The sequence below is a fragment of the Chenopodium quinoa genome, unplaced genomic scaffold, assembly GCF_001683475.1.
Source record: "Chenopodium quinoa cultivar QQ74 unplaced genomic scaffold, ASM168347v1, whole genome shotgun sequence".
In the NCBI taxonomy this organism is placed as follows: domain Eukaryota; kingdom Viridiplantae; phylum Streptophyta; class Magnoliopsida; order Caryophyllales; family Amaranthaceae; genus Chenopodium; species Chenopodium quinoa.
The window spans coordinates 15,288,790-15,298,714 of record NW_018742204.1 but is presented as its reverse complement, the minus strand read 5'-3'; positions in this window follow the sequence as shown (position 1 = coordinate 15,298,714).

Genomic DNA, 9,925 nt, shown 5'->3' with positions numbered 1-9,925 from the left:
GAAGGAAACTAAACTATTAAGAGTAAAAGTGGGAAAGAATAAAAGTAGGAGGAGAAACAATGAATAAAAGGCCTAGGGCATAAGTTCACCAATAAATAATATTCCAAGGTAAAACATAATAATCAATCATCAATGCATACATTAATCAGATCATAAAGGGCTTTCGCTACGTATTACAATCACACAATTAATTTACCGGTATTAAATCTCATCTCTCGAATCTCGACTTAACCATTTATAAATTAACCTGCCTATTGAAACTAGACCTAAACATTAATTCTCATCTGTCGAATCTCGAATCAATATTGTCAAACTCATGCATAAAAGATCTTCGCAAATCTAAGCATTAAATCAATCAATAGGAAATTAATCTAGCATTGACAATTAACAACAATAAATTACCCCTTCATATTATTTTATGGATCGCCATAACCCTAGAATAAAACTACTTGTGCATAATTATAATTAAACTAATCAAAGCGATTAAAGAAAACATATTTAAAACAATAATTAACCAAGCTAAAATAAAACAGAGAATTAACGAAAGTCTAAAGAAATACGAAGAAACAATGAAAACAAACTGATACATGATAAATATCAAAGTTAATGAAAAGCAGTAAACTTAATTAAAGAAAACAAAAACGTAAGGAAAAACTAGGAACCAAAAAGTCAACTTAAACTAATTCTCCAAAAACTAATCTTATGGAAATTAATCAAAACTAAGACTAAAATCAAAAACGAAAATAAGCTGCTCCTAAAAACTAATAATAAAAGCTTGCCTAACTTTCTAACAACCCACTGATTGGGCTTTTATAATTCCCCATTAACCGACCTAAACTGACTTGCGGCATACTCGCCCGATCGGGCATTGGGCCGCCAGATCGGGCCCGCTTCCTTCACACCCAGCAAATCTGATAGTGGGCTGCTTGTATCTTCGTTTGGGCCAACAAACTGGGCCAATAATTTAAGTGTCATTATGGTTCGTGGCCTCGTACTTGGTCCGATATTTCCTTCTTCGTCATATATCTTAGACTCGTAATAATACAAAGTATTGTACTTATGAACCGAACCCTTAATCAACGAACTTGTAAACACCTAAAAATGTCTCCCCAAAACCAAACCCGTTGATGAACACCTTTCACCACCATTATTGGTCGAGTTGATTATTTAATCTTTGGAGTGCTTAAATCCATGTTCTATCCAACATATTTCATGAACCAATCCAATTTCTAGCTCATATCCCTAAACCATAACCTATTTTCTACTTTTCGTGTCCACATCGCAAAACTGAGAGAAACTGATTTTATGGATATACAATTTTGATCCAGTTATTATTTTGTTGGATAGGCCTTTAAATAAGTTTTCCAACCATATATCATAAGCCCAATTCCGAGCTATAACGAAAAAGATATGAGCAAAACACCAAACTCGGCCTAAAACCGACACCCTTACACTAAAACGACCATATCTTAAAATATACATATTATTTTGACTTGATTCTAATTATTTTGGAAAGTAGACTTGATAAAATTTCCAATGATATATTATATGCCTTATTCCGAGTTACGGATCAAAAGTTATGATGGTTTTAAAAACGGGTAAAAACTTGGAATCACCGCGCACAGTGCAATTCCACCGTGTCACGGGAAATTGCACCGTCTGACGGTGGGAATCCCCATGACACGGTGCCCTTGATGTGACGTGGGGCTATTCCGTGTCTTATTTGCGTTCTTCGTACCTAAACAACTCCCGCGTCACGACATTTTCCACCGTGTCACGGGAATTTACACCGTCTGACGGTGGGATTTCCCGTGACACGGAGCTGTTTCCGTGTATTTTCCGCGTCTCTCATACCGTGACACGGTGTACTGTACCGTGTCACAGTGGATACTGCCGTGTCACGGGACATTCCGTGTCTTTTCCGCGTAAACCCTTAACGCGTTTTCCTTCCCGTAACCTAAATATTTCCCGTGTCACGCAATTTTGTACCGTGTCACGGAAAAGTTTCCCATCTGACGGTGGGATTTCCCGTGTCACGGTACACTTTTCCGTGTCGCGGGATACTTTTTTAGGGTTTTTATCATTTTAGGGTTTCGTGTGCTCCTTCAGCACATTTTCTCTATAAATACCCCCCCTTTTCTGCAGTTCGGGGCACCAATAATCATTCTCTCTCACCTTACACCAAAAATCATTCTCTTCTCCCTCTTTAACCTAATTTCTAGCCTCCTTATTCTTTCATAACAATTCCCCTAAGCACTCCAAGGAGTCTATACTTAACCCGAGGTTCCGTCCTTAAACCAAGGCGTGAAAGGTACAAATAACTGAGGGTTTGGGCCAAATCAAATCTAATATTTATTTAATTTAATTTCCATTTACTTTATATTTTTTATTGAAGTTACTAACAGTTTATTCATGATGTAGCAATTTAAAGGAACGCGCGGAATGTGAGTAATTAATTAATTTAATTACTCTTATTTTATTTTCTTATTGCTAGTATCATGATTAGGTTATTTCATATTTAATTTGACTAACGCTATTATTGTTGAATTGCTTCCAATATTAATGTTTATTCTATTAGTTATTATTATGATCACCATATTGCATGTTAAAGGGAATATGTAATTGAAAATCACGCCTAATAAGATAATTTGGACAACCGGTTTAGGTTCCTTTTTAATCTTGTTATTAATTGAAGTGATCACAATATTTTAGAATAATGTGTGCATTAATATTAAACCAATTTAGCATAATAATAGTTTGGAGCAAATTGAATATTTTGTTTGTATGCCTTTGAGATCGCAGGAATCATTTTTCACTATAAGAATCGAGTAGAGGCCAATACGGGCAAATGTGACTCCATGACTCACTTTTATACCATCATCCCCGATCCTCCTTTCGTGGTTCCGAACCATATGGAGTTAGTAATCTCATGGATTATGAATGGGGTGTAACCTTCACGGGTCAATCGTTGTTGCCTTCGTTGTCCCTTTATCGTGGTTGCCTTTATGATCCGTGAACGGTTTACAAGTTCCTTAAAAACTTGTTGGCGGCTCCCTACTTTCCTTGTCCCTAATCGTATTATGTCAATTCCCACTTCCTATGAATGCCAAGCATATTCACCACATGCTTAACGTAGGCGCACTTCAAACGACGCCTATAGAACTAAATTCCTTTAACTCGATCTTGGGCTTTAAATATCCTGTCATAAAATACGATTCGACTCTAATGTCTTCGTAGTGGATCAATAAGCTCAGGAATTATCATAAATCTGCAAATTCCTACAAAATAATACCAACTCTACAAAAACACTAGAAAACGTATATTAGTAATAAAAATAGCTCCAAAGAGCTCAAATAAGCACAAATATGACCATGTGATAGGGAATTCGGAATAAAATATATATAAAATAGACTTATCATGTACAAAGACTTGAACTCCCACTTAGTGCAACATACAATTCAAGAATCTGTATCCATTTGGTATCGTAAAACGTTTGAACCAAAGCAACATATTTTGGAAACTTGAAGATATTACACACAAGATTTATAACTTAAATACATATTAGCTTGACACTATAAGCCATGTGTCCATATCTATTCATAAGTACATTAAAGCTACGCTCCTAATAGCTTCTTGAAGCGGCTAACTTCGTACTTATATAGGTAGACTTCCAACATGCTCCTGTGACCAAAGCACTTTTATCAGGAATTCTATTAAGTTTAAAAACAACCTCTTTACATCACAGTAAACCGGAACTTTACCTTGGATGAATAAACAAGTTCCCAATCATCAATTAAGAGAATTAATCTCATTGAACTTAAGACCCAATGTCATATTGGGCGTTAAGTTGAGATTCTCCTAATTGTGATTATTTAGGTCTCCAATCCTAAACCGATTGCCATCCTATTGTTAACATCTTTAGCCAATGCCTTTGTAAAACAGTCGGCGAGATTAAGATCCGTTCGAACATAATCAATAGTGATCACACTATCCTTGATAAGCCCTTGGATGTAGCTATGCCGCACTCCAATATGCCTTGACTTACCATTATAAACTTGGCTATAAGCCCTTGCCAAGGTAGTATTGTTATCACAATGTATCATTATTGGTGATATCGGTTTTGGCAACAAAGGAATCTCAAACATGAGATCCTTCAACCATTCGGCTTCTTTACCAGCCGAATGCAAAGCAATGAACTCCGATATCATATCATTGTGGAGTCCGCAATGCAAGTTTGTTTCTTTGAAGCCCATGAAATGACACCTCCCCCATATCGGAAAACCCATCCACTTATGGAGGAATGATCTTTGTTAGAGATCAAACTTGCATCCGAATACCCTTCTACAACCGAAGGATATCCGTTATAAGACAAACCAAACTCCTTGGTTTTCTTCAAGTACTTCAACAAGCGTCAAACCGCTTGCCAATGTTGCACACTAGGCTTGCTGGTGTACCTGCTTAGTTGACCAACTGCATATGCAATATCCAGTCTAGTACTTGTCATGGCATACATCAAACAACCTATTACTTTAGCATATTCAAGTTGTGAAACCGCATTACCTTCGTTAGGTATCAACTTTATGCTAGGATCCATAGGTGTTGAATAAAGAGAAGTAATGTCTTCACTCACATTAAATATCTTGAGTACTTTTTCTATGTAATGAGATTGTGACAAGATCAACTTTTCTTTTGCCCTCTTTATCCTTATGCCCAAGATGACATCTGCTTCCCCCATGTCTTTCATGGAAAACTTTGAACTAAGGAATGACTTTGTCTTTTCAACTTGTGACAAATCAGTTCCAAAGATTAACATGCCATCTACATATAGACAAATTATGACACCTTGACCGTTGTCATCAAATTTGCTATAAATACACTTGTCTAAATTGTTCAACTTAAAACCATTAGACAACACAACCTCATCAAATTTTTGATGCCATTTCTTAGGTGCTTGCTTTAGCCCATACAAAGATTTAATCAACTTGCAAACCTTTTCTTCCTGACCTTCCACAATAAACCCTTCCGGTTGTCGCATGTAAACTTCTTCCTCTAGATCTCCATTCAAGAATGCTGTCTTGACATCCATTTGATGGATAACAAGATTGTGGATATTCGCAAGTGCTATCAACAATATTATAGTTAAGATTCTAGCAACAGGTGCATATGTATCGAAATAATCGATACCAGGTTTTTGTGTAAAACCTTGTGCCACTAACCGGTCTTTGAACTTTTCAACCGTTCCATCAATCCTCAATTTCTTTTTGAAGATCCATTTGCACCCAATTGGTTTACATTTTGGTGGTAAAGTAGCTAAAACCCAAGTATTGTTTCCCATGATGGATTCCATCTCATCATTAATAGCTTCCTTCCAAAATGGAGCATCACGAGACCTCATAGCCTCATCATAGGTCAAAGGATCATCTTCCACATTAAAAATGTATGGAAATTGTGTTGAAACAGATTCCCTTGATCCTTCAACTAACTACACATGAAAGTCCGGGCCAAATGATTTTTCTTTCCTTGCCCTCTTACTTCTCCTAGGTTGTGATGATGATGTGGATTCCTCCTCTAAATGAGTTTGATCATCCACCTCTTGATCAATGACAATTTGATCAAGACTTTGAGCATTGGCATTTGGATTTATGTCCTTTGGTCTAGGAATTGAAGAAAATCGATTTTCATCAAACAATGCATCCCTTGACTCAATGGTGATGTGAACCGACCAAAAGTCATTTTGTTCTATTAAATAGAACCTATAGGATTTGCTATGATCCGCATATCCTATAAAAATGCATTCAACTCCTCTTTCTCCTAACTTTTTACGTTTAGGTTCCGACACTTTTACAATTGCCCTACAACCCCAAACTTTGAGATTACTCAAGTTTGGTTTTCTTTTATACCAAAGCTCATATGGGGTTACATCTTTCCCTTTCATGGGAACACAATTTAACACGTAACAAGCCGTTAAAACGGCTTCACCCCAAAATCCATCACTTAAACCTGAATATGACAACATAGAATTTACCATTTCTTCTAGTGTCCTATTCTTCCTTTCCACTACACCATTTTGTTGTGGTGTATATGCCACGGTAGTTTCATGTACTAAACCTAAAGATTGGAAATAACTTGGGTCATAGTGTTCACCTCCTTTATCAGTTCTTAGCTTTTTAATCTTTTTATTGGTTTGCAACTGTAGGGAATAATTTCAAGCGTTAATCCCCTAGCTTGAACCCCACTTTGATCATACACTAAAGTACGGTGACGTCCAAAAGGGAAGAAGATAGAGCAAAAGAATCGCCAACAAGTTTTAGAAACTTGTAAACCGTTCACAGGGTGAAGGTTACACCCCTTAACGATCCATGAGATCGTCAACTCCATAAGGTCTAGAGCCAAATAAGGGTTCGGGGATGAAGGTACAAATCCAACCTAAAAGAGATTGAACCTGCCCTAATATTAGGCCTCTACTTTATTCTGATCGTATTCATGTGCGCTTTCTAATTAACATGCAATCAATAGGATTAACCCTAAACCTGTTTATCTATGTTGGTTGAATATAAATGCACAAATAAAACTATTATTGGCGATCACTTGAATTATAATCAAATTAACCCTAAACAAGATTATTAATTATCTTATTAAGCGTGATTACAAGTACCAAAATTCTCTTTAAACATGCATAAAAGGCGTGATCAAGCAATAACAATAAAATCATCAAGCAACAAAATAATAATCATAATAATAACTGTAATAATAATCATCATAAAATAATCATATTTATCATAATCATGTTCATGTTAATATTAAAGCATAATAAAAATAGCAAGATCCTAGGCAATACTAACAAGATTAATAACAAATCCTAGCATGTTACTAAGCAATAAAAATCAAATCTTTTGCCCTAACATGATACTAGCAATCATAAATATTAGGAAGAACATAGGAAGCATCGTAACAATCATATTTGATATTAAAATTACCCTAGACATGATACTAGGAATATCATAATAACAATTTAAACATGATTTCTACATCATAACATCAATAAAACCATTAAAGTACTTACTTTGATGCCTCGTACCTCTTTCTAATAACAAAATACAGACGTTAGTAACTTCAAGGAAAATAATAAACAAACAATCAAATTAAATAATTGAAAGAGAGATTTGGGACCAAACCCTCAGAAATTAAACCTTTCATGTCTAGGGCGAAGGCAACTTCGAATATGGCTAGGTGTTTCTAGATTTTGTGAAAGCGGAATTTTATATGTAAAAAGCAAGTTTAGAAAAGAGAGAGAGATGGAAAGATGGTGAATGATTAAGGAAAACTTGATGAGGATTAGCGAATGAAAGAATAAGAATTAAAGAGAATGAGAGAGAATTGAAAACTGATTGTAGGTTAATGAAAACGGAGTTTTTACGACGTTATTTATAGAGAAAATCAGCCAAAAAGATAAATTAACAGAACAGAATCCTGGCGCAACTGAAACAGAGCTGGCGCCAACGCTGGCTAACTGGCGCCAGGCGCCAACATTAGCGCCAGGCGCCAGGCCTAGCTCCAGGCGCCAATGCCTGGAGTCAGGCGCCAGGCCTGTTTTTGACGCGTTTTCAAAAATCAGATAAGTTTTGCCGTACAGGAGGATAAAATCGTATCTTTTCCTCGAAAATGCTTTTTCATTTTAATTAAAACTCTGAAAAGTCAACAAAGGTCAATTTATCAATGCTAATTGAATTAGGAATGAAAAGAACCTTCTAGAAGAATCTAGAAGACTAAAACCATTCCTAATTGCATTAGGAATGATAAATCATATTAGGCCCTCCCCTAGATCATTGGGCCGCATATAAAGCTCAAACCGGGCCCAGTTTAGTAAATTGGCCATAACTTCCTCAATATTCATCGGAGTTGGGCTTATAATATATCGTTGGAAAGCTCTTGTCAAGCCCCATCCAACTACACTACTATTGGACCCATATCATGGACCAACCAAACTGGATTGACTGTTTTTCTTAAAATAAGTTTTCAAAAACAGAGAGAAGAGAAAAGAAATTAAAAACTATCCGCAACACTAGAATTTCCACACTTTCGCTTCATTCGATTATGATTCGGCGTGAAAGGTACTCATCACTGGGTTTGGTTTTGGGGAGACACAAATGGGCGTCTATAGAAGCCCCCACTTTGACTGAGTTTGGAGAAACGCGAGTTTCGAAAACAAAAGTCAAAGTATCGATAGGGACGGAGAATGATTCAAAACGTTCTGCGATCCTAAATCACTCTTGTAACGTCGATACCTGCAAACTAGCGTTAGTCAAACAGATAAAAGAGTTAAGAAACGCGTATCTTGCACCGTCGAGCACACGTCTCTGAAAGTAACCGATTGTTGTTGTATCCCTGTTGTTTTGATGACCTCCTGCAAGCTAGAGAATGCCATCCTGCTTGAAAACCGCTACGCCTGTAACTGTTTCCAATTTGGAAGATTGCTTTGCCTGAAACAATCCTCCTCCGCTTTGATAATATTCCACGTCCAAGGGAATACCATCGAAGATTGCTTATCTTGAAACAATCCTCATACGCATTGATAATATTCCACGTCCAAGGGAATACTATTGAAGATTATTTCTCTTGAAATCACCTTCAGTTGCTTTTTGACAACTTTCCACAGTCTATGGAATGTCATCTTGCTGCTTCTTTTGACGATCTCCCGCAATCTAGGGAACACCGTTGATCAATGTTGCTACATCTCGAGCCTTTTCTTGAATCATAGTGACAACCTTTCCAATCATAGAAAAAGTCGTCGAAGACCGCCTCATCATGAAGCGCTCTTCTCATATCTTGGTGACAACATCCACAATCTTAGCGAACGCCGTCGAAGACCGCCCATCTCGGGCTATCTTCTCAAATCTTGGGTGACAACCTCCACAATCTTAGCGAATGCCGTCGAAAACCGCCCATCTCGTGCTATCTCCTCAAATCTTGGATGACAACTTCCACAATCTTAGCGAACGCTGTCGAAGACCGCCCATCTCGTGCTATCTCCTCAAATCTTTAGTGACAACCTCCACAATCTTAGCGAATGCTGTCGAAAATAACTTTACTTGAAGTCATCCTCAGTTGTTGCGATAATATTCCGAAGAAAATTACCGAAGACCCACACTTGTCAATTTTTAAATCTCGCTTGAACTTTGCAATTGCTTCCGCTAAAACCAGTTTGTCGGTGTCTCCGTGATGAGCCAATTCTTAGGAGCTTTAAGCTAAGTGAGACGATCTTTCGTCAGGTCGATCACTTATTTGCGGTTGTAATCAAATCGACTACTCAATCATTTCAAATTGCTTATAGGGGCTAACTGGCGTACCAAGGAACCCGAAATTGCTGTTCTGTCGCTGCTGAGATATCTCTGGCGCCAGAAATTGGAGTAGGGTCTTCCCTATTCTGCTGCACCTGTATTTATTTTGACTATAGAAATTTTCCAATTTCTTCAATTATCTTAGGGTTGACCTAAGGTTTAACGTTGCTAGACTCATCGACTTGACACGACTCAAGGTATAAACTTGACTCGCTGTGATTGACTCGAGGTTGACTCGACTCAAAGTGAAATGACACGTGTGACTCGTGACCCGTGTGTGCATTGTATTATGATTGTGCGACTCGAAAATGCAAAAAAGCAAAAAAAAATTCCGTCATTTTTGTGGAGGGTACCGACTTTCTCCCGAAAAAGAAAGACGCGAAAAAGAATCGAAAGTTTGAAGATGCATGTTGAATGAGCTTAGTCAAATGTCGTTTGATACTATCTCTCAAGGTTCAAGGATTAATCCATCCTAGGCTATCTCAACTGTTGACTCCATGATGAAAGTATTTGGGTAACTTAGGCACGGAGGCTAAGTACTTCATACTTCGTGATGCAATGATGATTATGATTGATGAACGATTTTG